The sequence below is a fragment of the Falco peregrinus genome, chromosome 2 (genome assembly GCF_023634155.1).
Source record: "Falco peregrinus isolate bFalPer1 chromosome 2, bFalPer1.pri, whole genome shotgun sequence".
NCBI classification, from domain to species: domain Eukaryota; kingdom Metazoa; phylum Chordata; class Aves; order Falconiformes; family Falconidae; genus Falco; species Falco peregrinus.
Window position 1 is genome coordinate 87,202,429 of NC_073722.1, and position 18,548 is coordinate 87,220,976.

General features: G+C 55.8%; 1 protein-coding gene across 2 annotated transcripts in view; it reads right to left on the reverse strand.

Annotated features, from left to right (window-relative positions):
* The window catches only part of TBX1 (T-box transcription factor 1), a 135,322-nt gene that overhangs the window by 12,217 nt on the left and 104,557 nt on the right, over positions 1-18,548 (reverse strand). Inside the window, exon 1 of one of the 2 annotated variants that reach the window (XM_055797108.1) lies at positions 1,035-2,023. The exons of the other annotated variant lie outside the window; for it this stretch is intronic. The gene's annotated coding sequence lies outside the window, so the exon portion shown is untranslated. Of the gene's footprint in view, positions 1-1,034; positions 2,024-18,548 lie in introns of those variants that run through there. 2 annotated transcript variants of the gene reach the window in all.

Sequence of the window (18,548 nt, forward strand, 5' to 3'; positions counted from 1 at the left end):
TTGGGGAGCAAGAAACTTCCCCGTGCCCCTTTGCAGCCAGCGCCGAGCGCCGCAACGGCCGGATCGAGCCCTGTCAGCCACAGGGGACCGGGGGTAGGGGTGGGGGGATAAATAAATAACCCCACGAATTTCTTCCCTGGGTTTTCAGTTTCTCAACCCCCAACTTCGTTCCCTGCGATTTATTAATTTATTTTCTCTCTCTTCCCTTCCCCCCAACACCACCTCCTGCTTCTGCCCCCCCGTCCCTTCCTTTTCTCCTGCACGTAGGGAAAGTGGCTCCCTTATAGGCGCTTTCCCCCATTCAGTGGCTGGGAGGCGTCACATGGAAGCCGGGGGTGTTTGCCTGCAGAAGCGGCGGCGGCGGCGGCGAAAGCGAAGTGAAACTCCTGCCGAGACGGTGTCAAAGGGCCGGGGAGGCCCTTCCCCGCCTCCCGGGCACAGCGAGCGGCCGACGGGGAGGGATGGGATGTGCTGCGGGGCGGGCGGAGGGGCCGGCGGTGTCAATCACGGCGGCGGGAGCCGGCCGACGGGAAGGGAAGAGCCGAGCTCAGCCGAGCCGAGCCCGGCGTCACGCTGCGGATGTCCGGCACCGAGAGGGGGTGATTGCTCCCTTCCTCCAGCCCGCAGCCACGGCGGGGCTGCGAGCTGCCCGCTCCGGCCGCGGGGGCTCAGCGACTGCGGGGACTGGCAGCCCGGGCCGCCGCGGCAGGAGAGGGCCGGGCACGTCGGGGTGCGCTGCAGGCGCAGGTACCGCCGGGCGCCGCAGGGGACCGGGGTGGGAATCCCCAGCCGCGGGCCACCAAGCCCCCAAAGCACCCGCCGGCATTCGAGCGTTTCCTTCTCCAAAAAAAGCGGAGAAAACGGAAAGTAACCGGCGGGGCGGCAGGCGAGCCCTTGACCGGCCCGGCGTGAGAGCCCGCTCCGTCGGCAGCACCTGCACGGCCCGCCTGGGCCGGGGGCCGCGCTCCCCCGGCCGCCGGGGACGGCCGTCCCGGTTCCCCTCCCTGCCCCAGCGAGGGCGATGGGCTACTCACCGCCCGGCACCGGCCCCTCGGAGCGCTGCGGCGTTCCCCGGGCCCTTCCTCCGCATCGGCGCGGGGCGAGGCGACGCGCCCGCCCCGCGGGCCCAGCCCGGCTCCGGCCCCGGCCCCAGTCCTGGTCCCGGTCCCAGCCCCGGTGCTGGTCCCTCCGGGAGAGTGGCTGCACCAAGGTCCCGGGGGGAATGCCCCGACGGGGCGGGAGGAGCCCGTAGGGCGCGCCGGTGGCTACCGCCGCGATGGGGGTTGCATAACCCGAGCGATGCGCGGAGAGCCGGAGTGAGCAAGCGGGTTATATATAGCTGCCCTGTCTGTAGCCTGCGGGGCTTGATTCTTCTGTTGAAATATTATCTTTGGATGTGGTAAAAATATTTGCAGAGAAAAATCTAGACTACTCTTACATATTTGAGCATATGTTCCTGCAGCTAACGGCATAAGGGCAGAGCGTGACACGATCGGTGTTTTGTTTCTTTGCTGCTGCTGCCAGCTTGGTTCCCGGCCGGGGCAGTTTCTGCCCCCAGCTCAGGGACACGTCACGGGGAAGAGTGTCTCGGTGCTGACCCGCGCTGCTTACCTGGCGGCACTGCAAAGAGGAGGGGAAGGGATTTCGTTAGGGCACCTCGGGGCAAGATCGGAGGAAAGCGAGGAGCCGCGGCTGCAAGCTGCAAAGCCGCCTCCGGGAGCTCAACAGCTGATGCAAGCGGGACGTGGGGCGCCAGCCCCTTCCCCGAGGTGTGCCCGGCTCTGGGCAGCCTCTGCACTGAGAGGGAAGAAAATACCCCCCACCCCTGGAAATTAAGCAAACCCCCGAAACCAAAGCCTTAGCAGAGTCGGGGAGCTCGGGGTTGCTGTCTGTGCCTTGCTTGCCCGCACCGTTTCCCAGGTTTATCCCTTTCTCCTTCCCTGTTCCTTAGGTATAGCCCCAGCTGGAAGCGGCGCCACGTCGGGGAAAGCCCGGGCGCGGACGGGCCCCTCGGCCTGCGCGCCCGCCCAGCGGGGTCGGGCGGGAGCGGTCTCTGCCGGGGGTACGGGACCCGCCGGGAACCATTGCCAGTCGGCTCCCGCGCGGCAGCGGAGCAGGTGCCCCGCTGAGCCAGGGGCTGCACCCCCCAAATCCCTGAGAGAAGCCCCCGGGGCCCCGCTCCCGCGGCCCGCGTCCGGCCTCGCAGGGCTCCCCCACGCGTGAACGGTGGCCGGGGGGAGCTGAGACGACAGGAGGGCGAAACCGCCCGGCTCCCCCGCGGCGCTGGAAGCCCGCAGCGGCACAGCAAACCCGAGGGAGCGGGCGGCACGGCGCTGTGCCGCAAACGGGGTCCTCCCCTCTCCTGCACCCCCAAAGAGGGCCTAAACCCGGAGGCCGCGTTTGACAGGCGTCTCGTCCAGCACCGCGGGCGCTTGTCCCGCTCCCCAGGCGCTCCGCATCGCCGGTGCGCTGCAAAGCGCATCCAGCCTCGACGAGGGGTTACTAACCCCGCCGTTAGCGGTGCTGCTCTGCCCCCGGCTCTGCCGTCGTCCCTGGGCCGGGGGAGGTGCGGGGCAGGGAATGGATCGAGCCCGGCCGCTGTCGGAGGGATACCAGGGAGAGGGCGAGGGGGGTTCTCTGCTTCCCCCAGCTCACACCTCGCTTGAGCTGGTGGGAGGGGAGGTCGGGGTTGTCCCGCCGCCTCTCCGCCGGGAACCGCTCTGCTCTGCGGAAAGGCTGAGAGCTCGCCGCGGAATAAGGGCAGGACCTGCCCAAGGGCATACTGCTGCTTCGCCCCGAAACTCTCGGGCCCCGGCCGTGCAAAAGCCCGTGGCGGCACCGAGGAAAGCAACGCGTTGCAATGACTCTCGCGTCCCCCCCGACGGCAGCCCCCAGCCCCGGCGCGGCCCCCGGAGCCCCAGCCCGGCCTCTCCGCCGCTCCACCATCTTTCCCGGCCCCGGCGAGGCTTCTGCCCGCAGCAGGTATCCGCTGCCGCCCCGTCCCCCGTTTGGGCCCCGCGATCCCCCAGACCTTTCAGGCGAGGCGGGGGGGACAGAACGGGCTCCCCCGCAGGGATCTCCCCGCCGGCACCGCTCCCCGCAGGCCGGGCCAGGTGCCCCCGGGCCGCTCCAGTGCCGGGGCCGTGCTCACACCGAGCCGAGGTGCTCGGGCCCCCCCGCGCCCCTGAGCCTAGGCTGTGCTGCAGGTGTACCGCGGCCCCGACGGGCTCTCCCCGCGCCCCCGGGGCCCGGCTGGGTCACAGCCCCACCGCCCGCCGCCTTCCCTCCGTCTGCCCTTTGCACTCACCCCTCTGCCCGCATCTCTCCTCTCGTCCCTCCCGCGATCCCTCCTTTCTGCCCGCTCTCCCGGCCCCTGCCCGGCCCCGCCGTCCCTCCCGCCCCCCAAGCCCTGCGACCCGACGGGCCCCCAGCGAGCCCGGGCTGCGGGTGGGTGGGGGGGGCATAGACTCTGCAGGGGAGCTGGGGGCGGCCCCGCACGGCCCGGCCCGGGCTTGGCACGGCAGCCCCGGCTCCCCGGTAAGCCGGTGGGCAGCAAATAATTAGCGGGGGGACAGCGGCAGCCACCCGGGGCTGGGGCCACGCAGGGCCGGGGGGTCTGTCACCGCACTCCGCGCACACGTCCGCACATGCTTATTTCTCCGCACACTTCCCAGGTGAACAGCGCTGCGGCGGGGAGCCCGGGGCTGGTCCCCACGGCCGGGCCGGGCGGGGGGAGCCCCGCGGCCCCCGCGCTTCCCCGCCCGCCGCGGCAGCACCGCCCGGGCGCTGACAGCGATGGAAGGGAACGGGGCGGGAGAGGCTAATGCTGCCGGTAGCGATGGAAGGGAACGGGGCGGGAAAGGCTAACGCTGCCGGTAGCGATGCTGCCGGCCGAACAATAATAATTTGTAGAGGTTCAGCTAACGGGAGCCGCGGACATTTACGGATTCGTTGTAAGGCGGGAGAGAAAAAGGAGAGCGGGAGATCTCGGCAGGTGAAAAAAGCCTGCAGTTCCCGCGGGTCCCGGGAAAAACGGGGATTTTCTGGCGTTTAATTTGAGACCGTTATCGATAAGTACTGTTATTATAATTACACTCACCCTCGTTATTACTCCGACTACGGCGACTATTAGTATTATTGTGCAACTGACGTTTGAACGATAGGAACCGAAATCAACGAATCCATCTAACAAATCCAAAAATCCAATGTGTTAACCAAGTTTCACCGAGAAAGACAGACAGAAAGACAGAAAGTAGGGCAAGGAATACAGAAATAAAGAACGAAAGAAAGAAAAACCAAAGAAACAGACAGAAAGACCGAAAAGGAAAGAAAGGAAGAAAGACGGAAAAGAGAAGAAAGGTTAGAAAAAAAAGAAAGAAAAAGAAAGAAAAGAATGGACAGACAAAGAAAGAAAGAAAGAAAGAAATAGAAAGAAAGAAAAAGAAAGAAAGAAAGAAAGAAAAAGAAAGAAAGAATGAAAGAAAAAGAAAGAAAGAAAAAAAGAAAGAAAGAAAAATAAATAAATAAAGGAAAGAAAGAAAGAAAGAAAGAAAGAAAAGAAAAAAGAAAGAAAGAAAAATAAATAAATAAAGGAAAGAAAGAAAGGAAGAAAGAAAGAAAAAAAAGAAAAACCAAAAAGAAAGAAAGAAAAGACAGAAGGAGTAAGCAAAAAGAAAGACAGCAAAGACATGGGAAGGGCGGCGGGACCGGTCAGGACCGAGGAACCAAAAGCAAGGCGGGGAGGCAGCGCGGGGGGCGGCCGCGCTCCGCCGGGGCAGCTGTGCCCACCCGCTCTCCCGCAGCTGGGGCGGGCTGGGCTGGGCTGCGGGTGCCTGCACCACGGCCCAGTGCCAGCCGGCGCCCCTCGGGGCTCATCCCCCACTGCAGCTCGCCGGCTTCTCCGGGGCGCCCCGACCCCGCTCGCTCTCGTTGCGCGACCCCCCAGAGCCCCCGCACCCGTCCCCAGCCGCTCCCCTCCGGTCGCCGGGACGTCCGAGCGCCGGCGGCGGGTGGCACTGCCCCGGCCCGGCCGGCGCTGAGCGGGGGCTGGAACCGTCCCGTCCCATCCCGTCCCGTTCCGTCCGGCGGCAGGTGCGCGGCCCCGCGGAGAGCGGCTCGTCCCCCTGCGGCCACGGCCTCAGGGACGCGCGGGGCGGCCGGGACCGGGCACCTGAGGCCGCGTCGGGAGCGGCTCCTTCCCGGGCCGCCGCCGTCGGGGTCCGCGGCTCCGCACGGCAGCCGCGCTGTGCTCCGCCGGTGGGCGCATTTGGGGCTCGGGAAGGGGGGGAAGGGAAGGGATGAGAAGGAAAGGGACGAGAAGAGAAGAGGAGAGAAAATAAGAGGAGGGGAGAGAAGAAAAAAATGAAGGAAAAGAAAAGAAAGGAAGGAAGAGGAAAAGGAAAAGGAAAAGGAAAAGGAAAGGAAGGGAAGGAAAGGAAAGGAAAGGAAAGGAAAGGAAAGGAAAGGAAAGGAAAGGAAAGGAAAGGAAAGGAAAGGAAAGGAAAGGAAAGGAAAGGAAAGGAAAGGAAAGGAAAGGAAAGGAAAGGAAAGGAAAGGAAGACAGAGGGAAAGAAAGAAATAAACAAAGAGGAGTGAAAGAGAGAAGGAGAAAATGAAAAAGAACAGAAGAGGGAGAAAGAAAAAAGGAACAAATGAAAGAAAAAGAACAGAGATAAACACCTTGCAGAAGAAAGAATCCAATAGTAAATAATTATCATTATAACCAGCACTCATGAACAACAAACATTTTCTGGCTAACAGGGACAGCGATGTGCCTGGGAAAGCTGGGTCTGGTGGGGCTCTGTGGGCTGCCTGACCCTGCAGACAGGCACGGTGGGCAGCCCGTGGCTGTAGGTGGGGCTCTGCTGGGCCCAGGGGCGTAGGGATGGGCTGCCGCGCCCCCCCCCCACCCCGGCTCGCACTTGCCAGCCTTGACTCCATGTTATTTGCCATGGGGATTTTGGGCTGGTTTTATGGGGTTACTTCCCCGCAGATCCCAATGTAGAGATCATGCACAGAGAAATTCTCAGAAATAAAACTGTCAGCCTCTCTCCCCCAGCACACAGCCGGTGGGATTTCTCCCTTTCCCCCTCTTTTTGACTTTCCTTCCCCCCCCCCCCCTCCTTTTTTTTTTTCCCTTCCCCTGACAACTGCTCGTGCTTCTCCACTGTGATATCCATGCTCTCCTGCAGTGCAGCTGCCCTGTGTGGCCCACAGTTTGGGGCTGTGAAGTCTTTGGGACCCTGCCCAGCCCCGGTGTGAAGAGCTCCCTTGGGAGCTCCAACATGGCCTGGGTAAGGGAACCTAGTGGTTAGGGTCATTGCCTGGGGCTCCCCCCAGGAGCCCACCCCAGCTCAGCTAGTTTTGCCTGCACCAGAAGCTGTCTCTAAAACCAGTCACTCTGTCACTCCTGTCCTCATTATAGTTCATTAATGCTGCCAAAACGGTCTGTACTGGGGTGCTTCTCTGCTGTCTGGGGCTGACGCACACGTCTGCCACTTCATATATGTGAGCAAATTTGTGCCTGTCCCCTCTGGCCTGACCCTTTCCTCACTTGCACCCCGGCTCCAGCAAGGAGGGGGAACCCAGCTGCCTGCGCTCCCTGAGCACGGATGGAAACAGGGCTGCAGCTACAGTGGAATGAGGCACTTTAAGTTTGAAAGTAGGACCCTTCCTTCCCCAGCACTGAGGTTCCAAAAATGGGTCAGTTGAAGTGTTTCCTAATTGCAGCACAAGTTTGGGGAAGAGCGGTGAGGAGCCCTGCAGAGTGCAGGAGGACACTGCCACTGCGCTGCATCTGAAGGGAAAGCAGCTGCCTCACTGCTGCTTGCTAGATCCTTTCTGTGGAGCAAGAGTCGTTTCCAAGCCATCCACTTGCAACCAAGTCGCTAGAGGGAAGGGCAGGCATTTCTCCATGACTCGGTTGTGGTCGTTGCACCGAGGGTTTATATTCACTCAGTCCCACAGCAGCATCCTGTGCAGACATTTATTTTGGCTAAAGGCAACCCGGTTCTCCTGTGGATGCAGTCACTGAGGCCTGACCCACACAGGCACCGTGCGCCCACGGAGCCGCTGCGGCCATGCAGCTTGGCTGTGCGGGAGTTGGCTGCCACTCGGTGGGGCCTGGGTGGTGCCACCCCGCATGGGGCTGCAGTTAGATGGGCACAGTCCTCCATGGAGGGACATTACAGAGCTCAGTCACTGTCAGGACACGAGGTGTTCCCCAAAGCTCCCTGCCTGCTGTTGCTGTAGACTGTCCTGTAAGGATTTTTAACTTGTGAGGAGTTATTCCTTTTTCTGTTAGGCCAGTAAAATACCCCTGACATTCCTTGTCATTCCACATTGTCCCCTGTCACAGCAAAGAACAGATCAACATCACTTGTTCTGGAGCTCATATGTTTTCATGGGGTTTTGGTGTAGCAGATGATGTTATATATTAACCACTAACACAACACAGTATGTTAGCACAAACAAATTAACACAAACAATAAACTGCAGGGCTTAGCATGCTAAGGGGAGGCTGTACAACCTACAGGGCTCCCATTGGGATAAATCACCTCCCTGCGTTGCCGGGTATTTCATCAGACATGTTGCAAACTTAACCCAAACACCATAAGGAACGGAAGCTTCAGCCGACGTCAGCTGCTTCTTCAAATCCAATCCAGCATAAAAACTGACTAACTCCATCCCAGAGATTTTTCTTCTTGCGTCAATGCTGGAGCTGTACCCTCTGGAACGCATCCAGCTGAGAGGCACTGGGCTCTGCACTGTCACCCAGGGCAGCTTGTGCATGTTAAAGTCATACGGGAGAGTGCAGCCTCTAAGAGCAGAAACCAGACCTGAAGATGAATCCAGGACTCTTCCTGGAGCCTGTGTTTGTTCACAAAAAAGCAGCGTTGCTTCCACCAGCCTGCTCCACTACTTTCTCTTCTCCCTTCTTCTCCTTCTCACTTTACCCCCTTGTGGATGTGCCTGTTCTCAGGGGATTTTGTAACCTGTGGGTTGTTCTCAGCTCCATTTGCTATTTCCTTGTGCTCTGGGGGACACCTTGCCCCTTTTGGGAGCATTGTCATGGGGCAGGTGAGGCAGGAGTGGTGGTCCCTTCTGCCTGATTGCAGACCTGCACCCATACTACTGACAGCACATCCCTCTCCCCAGGCACAAGGAATCTGAGGATTTCAGGACATTGCTCTGGCTCCTGCTTTAACCACCCCATCAACAAAGGCAGACACCTTGCTGAAGGTGCTGAGGTCAGGCAGATTGTCTCTGCTGGAGATCAAGGTTGCTGGTGGCCAGCCACTATGGTCAGGGCCTGCCAGGCACAGAGAGCGGCTGGATGGGTAGCCAGCCCTGCCCGCAGGTGCGACATGCTCTGCACCCTGTGTGCTTCTGCCTGCGGAGTCCTGGCTGGAGATCTGGTACCCCTTAACAGGCATCTCATGGAAAAGGAGTGGCAGGGACTTCACCAAACACCAGGAAGCCCTTACAAAAGGCTTTACAATCTTTGCACAAGCCCTGTTAAAGGCAATGGTGTGTTACTAAACTAAATAAGCATAATGAAGCAGAGCAGAGTGGGGCAAGGCTCAGTGCTCCCAGTCCTGCCTCTGTGATGCCTCAGACAAGCTCAACACGGGGTGCCCAGGGTCGCTCAGCACATTTAAATCCCTTTGCTAGTTGTATCTCAATGTCCTGTGCAAGCAACAGTGATGATGTTTAGTCAACTTGGGAAAGCTGTTTGGCTTTGAAAAGGATCCAGGATAATCTTGGCTTAGATTTTTGTAGAATCTCTTTATTGTATTTTTAGGATTTGTTGTATAAAATAACACTGCACCATTTCTAGCTTTTTTCTGATGACATCTTAGTTTGCTCTTGTTCCTCCTACTCATTAATCCCATTTCCCCCTTTTTAGTTCATATGCCAGCCTGGAACTGGTCAGGAGTCCACATTCCCATGGATTTTTTACATTTCTTGTGATTCTCTCAAAGAGTATTTCTAATGAAAAAGAGTATTTGAATCTAACCTGTTCTCACACATGTGGCTGATGCATGAGGAACACCCTCCTTCTTGCCCTACTGGGCTCAGAGACAGGGTTGGAACAGACATGTGAAGGTGCACAGCCAGACTCCCCAGAGATGAGAAGCAGCACAGCTGTTCGCTTCCTCATGGCTTTTGCTGGAGAAAACCTGGCCCTGATGAAGCCATTAGTGGGACCCCTATCATCTGAGGAAGGCACATGTGTAAGGGAACCCGTAACACCCCCAGGGCCCAAGCTGTGATGGCCACGGGCTCTGTGGGGCCCCCAGCTGCCACTGGCCCTGGAGATGAGGTCTCTCCACCTCCGCCACGCACAGCTCACTGCGGTCCACAGGCGCTTCCCATCCCCGCAAATAGCACACACCAACTGGCACAGAGGGGTGGTTCTGTTTCGGGAACTGCCAATGCTCATGCCTTCCTCTGCGGAATTAGCACAAGGACAGATTAAAGAAAGCCAGTTTCCTTTCTCATCAAATCAAGTCCTTCTGGGGCAAACAAAGCCATGAGCGCAGCGCTCTTGTCCTCCCGTGATCTTGTGGTTTGCTCTGGCTGGAAGAGGCAGCTTTGGAAAACCTGAGCCCATTTCCTGCTCTGTGTGCTGCAGTGTATATCCTCGCCTCAGCCCTGGAAACGCTTTGATGGATATTATTAGGCCCGGAAAGCATTTGGAACTCCTTTCTTCCGTACAAGCTAACCAAACTGCTACGGGATGAAAAAGGGGCAAATTGGAAGGGTCTGTGGATGCTGTCAGAAGGCTGCCTCGCTTAGGGAGCCCAAGTTGCACTGCTGCCTGCGTTAGGGACCAGACCAAAGCAGCTGTTGGGCCAGGGTCGCTGCCAGCCCCCAGGGAGAAGGGACATGTCTTCTATACCCTCCTGTCAAGAGACAGAGCTGTGATGGGTCACCACCAAACTGATGCCAGCAAAGCCTGGCCTCTCCTGGCTGCATCCAGCCCCATGCAAGGCACCTTAACCTCTTCTTAAATCCATATACCAGGTCCAGCAGATCCCATCCCTTTCTCCAGCCCACTCATATCCACACCTACAAGCGAGGGGGACCAGCCTTTTGCCCCTCTTGGCCATTGCCCACCCCAGGTCTGTGTGCCCACATGCTTGCTCAGCCCTTTAGTCATTGGGGGCAGGAATCTCTCACTGCTTTGAATGGGAAAGTGGCTGAAAAGGAAAGCCAAGCAAAACCTTCACTTTGTGAGGGACTGGAGCTCTGATTGGTGTTTTGCCACTAACACAGTCAAGAAATGACATTGCGGAAATATCGGGGAGCGAACAGCACTTGTGGTTATTGGTGAAATCCCATATTAGTAGAAAGGTCTGGTAAATGGAAGCAGGAGTCGCTCTGACTACAGCATCTGTTGGATGTGGAGAGTGGTTATGACTCTCTCCAAATACAATGCACATGTACTGGGGAAAATGACTGCTACAATAACAGGAATAAATCTTAATAGAGACTTGGGTGATAACAGACACCATAGGGGAGTTATCAAAATGAAAAACATATGGCAGCGTCTCTGCCAGACCTGCATGGAAACCCCTTGGAAGGGCTAGCAGACTTTGTACCTGAGAAAGAAAAAAGAGCAGGGGAGGCAGTGACAGGGGAATGGGGCTGCAGGAACAAGATAAATCCTGTCATCGTACCCTGCTGAGAAGCTAGAGCATCAGGGGTTTGGTGTCAGCATCCTGCTGCCTGTCTCCCTTCTGCACAAGCCTGGGTCTAAAAGCAGCCTGATTTAACAGACTCTTCCCCACTCCCTCAGGTTTGGCAAGGCAAAAGGCTGCAAGTCACGCTGGACAGGGGCCATTATTGACTGTGTTCAAACAAGACCTTGACCTGGATTGCTTATTAGCATGAGATCCCATTTTCTCTGTCTTTTGGCAGCAAGCAGGGCAAGGCTGGAAGAGAAGGAATAGTGGAGGAGCAAACTCAGGGCCCAGGGAAGTTCAGGCACAGCCCTGGGCTGCAAGGGCAGGATGGATTTGTTTTCCTGCAGTTATAGGAGTTACAAACTGAGCCCAGACTTCATGGTATGGCAAAGAACAAGCAAACGGGAAGCTTGGCTGGAACTGACAGTTTCTTGGCAGGAAACAGAGAGAGACAGGACAGAGGGACGTTAAATGAAATCGCACCTTCTTCCAAGCACTTAAATGTCTTCAGCAGAGGAGAAACCACAGATTAGCCAAAGTGCAGAAACCCAGCTTTGCTTTTCTCTCCTCGAGAGCAGCCTGGCAGGTGATGGATAAACACGAGCGCAGCAAATACAGAGCAGGCTGGAGTGAGGTGAGGGTATTGTTTGTCCCTTGGGTTTGTAGGAAGGGAGCAGGAGGTGTGAAGAGCATCCCCAGGATCCCTGGGGCAAGGGAAGGTGTCCAGCTTCTGCTGATCAGATCCCAGACTTTGGGGTCAAGAGCAGGATATGCTGATAGGTTAACTGGGAGGTTCCCCACCACCACGGGGACCAGCCGTTGCTCCTTCATTCTCTTCAAAGGCTGATCTCACACCAGAACCTGACTGCACTGACCCCCATGGCCATACAATAATGGGGCAGAGCCCAGGGGCAGAGGGAGGGTCTTGAGCAGGGACCGTCACCTCCTCCTTCACTCTCAGAGGAGATTGCAGGCTACCATCATCCAATCCAGGGCCAACTTGACAACTGGGGATTAAATAGTGGAAAATTCAAAAGACAGCTGAGGAAGGGGCTTACAAGAGTCAAGACATTCTAGCATTAGACAACCAGGGACACCAGCAGTAAATAGAGATGTTGTTATGGTAATGGAAACAAAGCTGGAGGGAGGGGGGACCACAGAGCAGATCCTAAGTGCTTAATGCCTCTAGATTGTCAGGGGGTTTGCCCCTGGCTGTCATTATTTTAATTGCATCCTAAATCTGCAGCCTTTGGTCAGAGCAGGTGTCTGAGGACATGTGATGGATTGACTCTGGTGCCTGCCACAGCCAAGACTGTGCTGAAGAGAGAGCTGGATGTGGTCTTGGCTACACCGATCATCCCCATTGATATAATCCAGGATTAATAACCCCAACAGACTTGTCTGCTTACAGTCAAAAATCATCCCTGTCCAGGGATCAGCAAGGTAGAGCCTGAAACTTTGAGCTGGTCTACTCCAGCAGCAAAGGAGCAGATCCAGCCCTTGCTTCCCCAGCTTGAGACTCACTCTTGCCCACAGCTGGGATAGCCACTGGGATGAGACTCTGTCCCAGGGACGGACAGGGACTGTCTGACCCCAGACGGGCTGCAGATGCCTGGTTTTGGCTCAAACTAACATACATCAGGCAAAAGAATTCAGAGATCAAACAGCATCTTTATGCCAGCCCCAACCAGAAGGTTTGCTTTATCATCTGCTTAGTCATAATAAACTAGCCAATAAAGTAGTAATAAATGGTCACCAAAAATTATTTCGGAGTCAATAAAACAAAAGCGGAGTTTAACAGGGAGAAATGAATTGTTAACACTCCTCCTCTTCCCTGTCCTATAAAACATGTCAGGTTTTACAGGCGATGGGCAAACGCAAAGCTCCCTGGTCTTGCAGGACAGGCAGTGCCCGTCCATCAAAACCCCTTTGTCCTCACAGCCCCAATTCCCACTTCTGCTGGTGGCTGGGGACCCCTACACGAGGCTGTGGGCTCCCCAGGGCTGCGGGATGCAACCCATGCCCTGTGTTTCCCCTCCACCGGTGACGGGGAGTGCTGCGGTGATGCAGCCTTTCCCTGCAGCAGTCACAGTGCCGAGAGCCAGACAGTAAAACTGTGGGGCGCTGAGCTGAGCTCTCGCACTGAGCAAATAAGCCTTTCTAAAGGTTTAGAGGACCACCTTCATGAGCAGAATGACCCCCCATGTTTAAACCAAACAATCTTGACCTCTCTATGAGTTTTAACCACATAAAAGCTCACCTTTTGGACTCTCCATTAGGTTTTATGATGTGCTTCCATATTTAAATGGACATGACTCACACCAGGGTTTCTGCCGTGCATGTGAAGGAAAGAAAAGATGAATGCCAGATGTTATGTATGAGTTACTTCAGAGGGAAAAAAAAAGGAGAGAAAAGGAAATTAAATTTTGGGCTGGGCTTTCACAGCTCTCCCTGCTCAGGTGAGCAGCAGGCTGGTATTTGGATTTGCTTTCAAAATGCAGCCTTCTCAGCCTGGATGCACCCTTGGCTGCCCTGCAAGCACACAGCCCTCCCAGCTCGCCCTCCTCAGAGTGGGGGCTTCAATTTTCTGTCAAAAGTCTTCTGACCAAACCTGGCAGCTGTCAGCACCTCCCTGTTTATTTGTGGAGCAGGAGCGGGCAGGAGGGGGAGCGAAGGCAGAGGGCAGCCCTGCTTTGGGGTGACACATTCCCTCACCCAGAAAAGCCCAGGTAAGGCAGCCGGGATGACCATGTGATGCAGAGGGGCTGCACAGGCAGGGCAGGGCAGGTTTGGGGTGCAGATTCTAACCAGTGCAACTGGAAAAGCACCTGACAAACTGCCAGCCATCCCCACTGGTTTATGGCTGCTTTCATCCGGGCTCCAGTGGCACGGGGAGGTAGGAAGGGCTCAGCAGCAGACCACCTTGCAGCCTTGCTTCTGCCTGTCCTGTAGCTCTCTGAAAGGACCATCCGTGCCTGCATAGACCCCCTGAATGTCATTGCCTCAACCACTCTGCTGTCCACAGGCTCCTGTGGCATAGAACTCACATTCCCAGCTTGAGAGGATGATGGCAGAGCCTCCAGCCAGGCAAGCAAGAAATCCCCAGGCTTGTACCACGGGTTGGTCCTTTCCTGCACCTGGTGCTGTACACACACGGAGCACAAAGCACGGCCATACCCATGCTGAAATCATGGGCACCAAGTCCTGCTCTCAGAGCCAAGATGAGAGCACTGAGGCTTCAGAAAGCTTTAGCACCACTCAAGGTGAAAGAAGGACCGCTCCACCCATTGCATCTTTTCCAGCATGGGTGGATACAACCTTAAAAACCTAATCAGCTATTCACACTCAGCCCTTCTCAGGAGCCTCCTCATGGCAGGGCTCGATGTTCCAGGTGGCCTCTCCTCCCTGCAGCTGGCCAGGGGACCGGCATGTTGACATGAAAGGGGTCCTGCTGCTCCCAACCAGGGCAGGCCGTCCTGCTGCAGGCAGATGAGGCTGAAACTCCACACTAAGCATGTGTAAGGACATTAAGCTGTTGGAACTAAAGGATAATTTGAAAAGTATTTTTCTTAATACTGGCATTAGGTTTCCCCAGCTTTGCAGTTGGTAAAGAGAAAAAGAATGTCCTTACTAAGGGAAAGCAAGTGAAAGCTGAACCAGGGAGGAATTAGGGAGTGGTGGATGCTTGGAGCCAGGTCCCCTTGCTTGGCTCAGGGCTGTGATCACACTCAGGGCAAGATGAAGGCCTGTTCCCAGCCCAGCCCCTACTGCAACACCCTAGGGGTCACTGGCTTTCCCTCGCTGGCAAACTGCAACGAGGTGAGAGGGAAACAATGAGGCCACACACACCCTCCCATGAGCAAGAGCATCCGTGCTGCATCCTGCCTGCACTGAGGATAGGGCTGCACTCCCACTGAGGCCCTGGAAGCATCCAGGTTAGGCAAAGCCTCTGTTTTACCAGAAGGGATGAACTGAAAGATTTTTCATCTTCATATCACACAGAAAGTCCCCTTGGGTACCTGCTGAGCTCTGCAATTCCTTTAATGACCTGGTCATGAATAGAGAGCACAAAACTTTGCAATTTCTGTTTCCCTTCACATTTTTAGACCTCTCTCCTTAGCCGGGTAAATCAGCGCAGAGTCAGTAGATGTGCAGTTACAGCAGCTGCAAGTGGTGTCTGGTGGATTATTATAGTTCTCAGCACTATCCTGTTCCCTGTCTCTGCAGGGATGGCAGCTTTTCCTGATGCTCCAGGGCTGGCAAGTCATGGCCCTGTGATGCTGCCTCTCCACTGCCTCTCTGCATTCCCACCTCTGCCCCTGCAAAAGGTCCTGGGGATGTGGTCTCTGCGCTAGCCTTCGCTTCTGCTCCCTGCCTCTGCCACCAGAGGCCAGGGCAGTGGGTGGGATGTGGGGCCCGATGCTGCACCCCAAGCTCCTGAGTGCAGGAAGCTGGTAAGTCCACAGCTTGGTGAGCAGGGGGAGGTATGGCGCTGGCTGTGGGGCATCAGAAGACCCCACGTCCCTCATAGAGGAATTCCTGTGCCCTTGCAAAATACCCGTGTGAACGGAGGCAGGAAAATTTGCTGCAATATGGCTTTTTGTGATCGCAGAGAAATTGCAAAAGGAAGGAAAATAAAAAAAGGTTCTGTTTTCCTCTCACTCCCCTTCCCCACAACACTGGAAAGGCTCAGGAAGTGCCCAGCCATCAGGAACAATGTAAAAAATACCCGGTACCATTTTCCCTGGTGAACCTGGCGGGATCCCAAGCAGGCACTCCAACACCCGGCTGGAGAAGGGCTCCCTCGTGCCCCTCGTGGGGAAATGAGGGCTGGGTTCCCTCTTTTCATTTTCCTCTTCTTCCTTTGCTGAGCCCTGCTGCCATGTCCCCAGCATGATGAGGAGGGATGTCTCACCCTGCCTGGGCGTGCTGAGGGCACGTGCAGCAGCAAGGGCTGGCAGGGGGTCCCCAGTGAGTTCCCTGTCTCTGGCCTGAGTGAGAAACAGTGGCTTGCAGAAGGACACATGCTAAGTCACTCCATCAGCCTCTTTATCTTCCCATCTCACCCCCAAAATGCTTTTTGATTGAGCATCAAGGCTGCCCAAAAACTGTCTCATCCTGAACCACTCATGTCAACGTAGACATTGTGGCTGTGCCAACGTGCAGGACATGTCCCCAGGAGCATTCATCAAATTTTGCAAAAGCTGCAACCACAAGAGTGTCTGGGCAGAAATGAATTTACCACAAGCCACATTCCCTCCCTGCCTGCCCAGCCCATCTGGCACAGCTAGGGGAAGAGGAAAGGCAGGACCTGATTCCCGGGGTGGCAGCCCTGGTACATCCTTCATGGAAGTCTGCAAAGAGGCCAGGCCCTGCCACGTCCCCATGTTGGGTGCGGGGAGTAGCATCTGTGCTCCCAGGCAGCATGATGCCAGAAGTAGGCATCACAGGCTGGCCTCCTCCAGGGCCTCGCGCATCCCCTGGGCTTGTGTGTAAATGCTATGCTTCCTCAAATAGATGCTTTTCTGGGAACGTCCCATGGTCCCACAGAAGCTCGGCTGGTTGGCATCGGATGACCAAAGCTGTTGCATGCTCCCATTGTTCCCCAAGGCGGTTATTAATAGAGCACCGTAATAATAGGAGATATTTATAAAACGCCTCCATGCCTGGGAATCTAGAGTAATCTGCAAACTTATGCAGGTCCCCCTGACAGCGCCGCAAGCCACTCTGGTGATTGCCACAAAGGCAAAATTAACCTTAAACTCTGTTAAATGGTATAAGAAATGCATGGGCTGCAGGGGCCACTGCAAAAGTCTGCTGCGAGACATGAGCAGCAGCACTGTGGTCCTGCAAGGGCACAGAGACAGGGACACCCCAGCCCTGGCCACCTCCCCGTCAGTAGAGCAAAACAGGGGAAGAGTCGGGGTTCTAAATGCTGTTTTCTTGGTCCCAGCTGCAGCCCAGTGCTTGAGGGAAAGACAGATGTTACTAAAGAAATCAAAACCAGCATGGTCTGTGGCAGCCCAGCCATGCCCAGGCTCCCCAGGACTGCCCACGGGGCCAGGGTATGGCTGGCGAGGAAGGCTGCACTGGTGCCATTGCCTTTCTTGCAGGGTTTGGTTAGAAGGACTCATTTGCTGCCCTCCTGTGACATCTGGACTACAGTGACCAGGACCAAGCTCTGGGGACAGGCTGAGGGCCTGCAACTAAACAGCAGAGTTTCACACCTGCAGGAAGTTCGACAAATCTCCCAGGCCCTGTACAGAAGACGCACGAAAAATGCACATTTCTTATAGATGAAAAAAGTAAAATAAGGCACAGGATTCAGTTAGAGCAAAGCCAGCCTCTCTGTGCTTTACGGGCTGGGGCCAGGCGCAGTGCTCAGGAGCTGTCAGGTAGGTGTCCCAGCACCAGACATAGCCAGGATGGGGACTAGATGGAGACGCACACAGATAGCCTTGCTGTCAGGCTGTTCCACCAGGATCATAAAAACCAAACAAATCCAGTCCTCCCTCTGGCCTCGCTTGAGGAATTAGAGAAATGAGGCCATTTATGTCTTCACACGGGCGACTGAGCCTGGCAATGACCTTTGGTCACTTCGGAGCGGGGCTGGATTTGAAATGTGAACCAGAGACCAGGAGGTGAAAACCTCCATATCCCATTACAAACCCCTGGGGATGCCCAAGGCTTGTCAAGTCACAGTGCTTTGCTGCTTATTTATTACTATTTGTCTACGGTTGTAGCCATTGCCAGGGCTCGCGTTACTGCTTGGGCAGTGGTCAGCTGCCGAGTGGCCTGTGGGGCCAGCCTGTCTCCCAGCAAGGCCAGAGGCTGGGACCCTGGGGCTGGGGTGGCCACTGTGTCCCTTCTGGCTGCTGGGAAAACACATTGGTCCTTCCCTGGCAGCAAGCAGGAGCATCACCGTGGGTGACACAGTCCCCAAGCTGGTGACACCCGTAAGGAGATGAATTCACCCTTTCAGATAAACAAGTATACTGGCCTACACAGTAAGGGATCCAAGTAAAATATCCCTGAGCCATACTATTGTGAAATTAATTCGGCACATTATATATGTAATATTGTATACTGGCTTATTCACAACCAGACAGCACTTGCTGTTGGATTATTAATGCTCTAAGATAGGAAAATTCTCTGTCTGCCTTCAGTTCCTCCTCTGAAATAACAGCAGAAGACCGGCGTTTATGCAGCAAGTAGTTTGACTGACTTACATTTTCTTTTATCCGAAGAGATCTCTAACTCATCAAGTAACCGCAGCTTCATGAGAAAAGCAAGTTGGAGACAGTGTGCATTTCTTAAAAAAAGTAATCTCTCTATAAACAGAAAATTCCCTTTCATCCCTTTTAAGCCTGCTTCACCCTGCTCCTCCTCACTAATCATCTGATTTCTACTTCTGTGGTCTAAGAGGTATCAGATCATTTTGTAGAATGGGGGCTAAGGCAAGCCCCTGTGTGGTCAGGGGCAATGTCACCAGAGTGACTTTACTGGATCTGCCCTCCAGACAGAGGGGCAGGTTCCCGTAGCCGAACAACGGGAAACTTCTTTTATAGAAGAAGTTTTAGCACCCCTGTGTGGCATCACTCTGCTATGTGAGAGCTGAGCAGCGCACAGAAAATCTGCCTGAAGCTTCGGGGGGTCCACAGCAGCCTGTGTCTGCCGATGGAAACGTGAGTCTGCTGGGAGGCCAGGCCCAAGTGCCTTCCCCATTAACAGCTCAGCCTCCAGGGAAAGCCACAAACCTTCCTCACAGCAGGGATGGACACCACAGGGCTCTCTGAGGTGGAGTGCCTTAGAAGTCAGCAAAAGCTCTTGAAACAGGAGAAAAGGGTATGTAGAGAA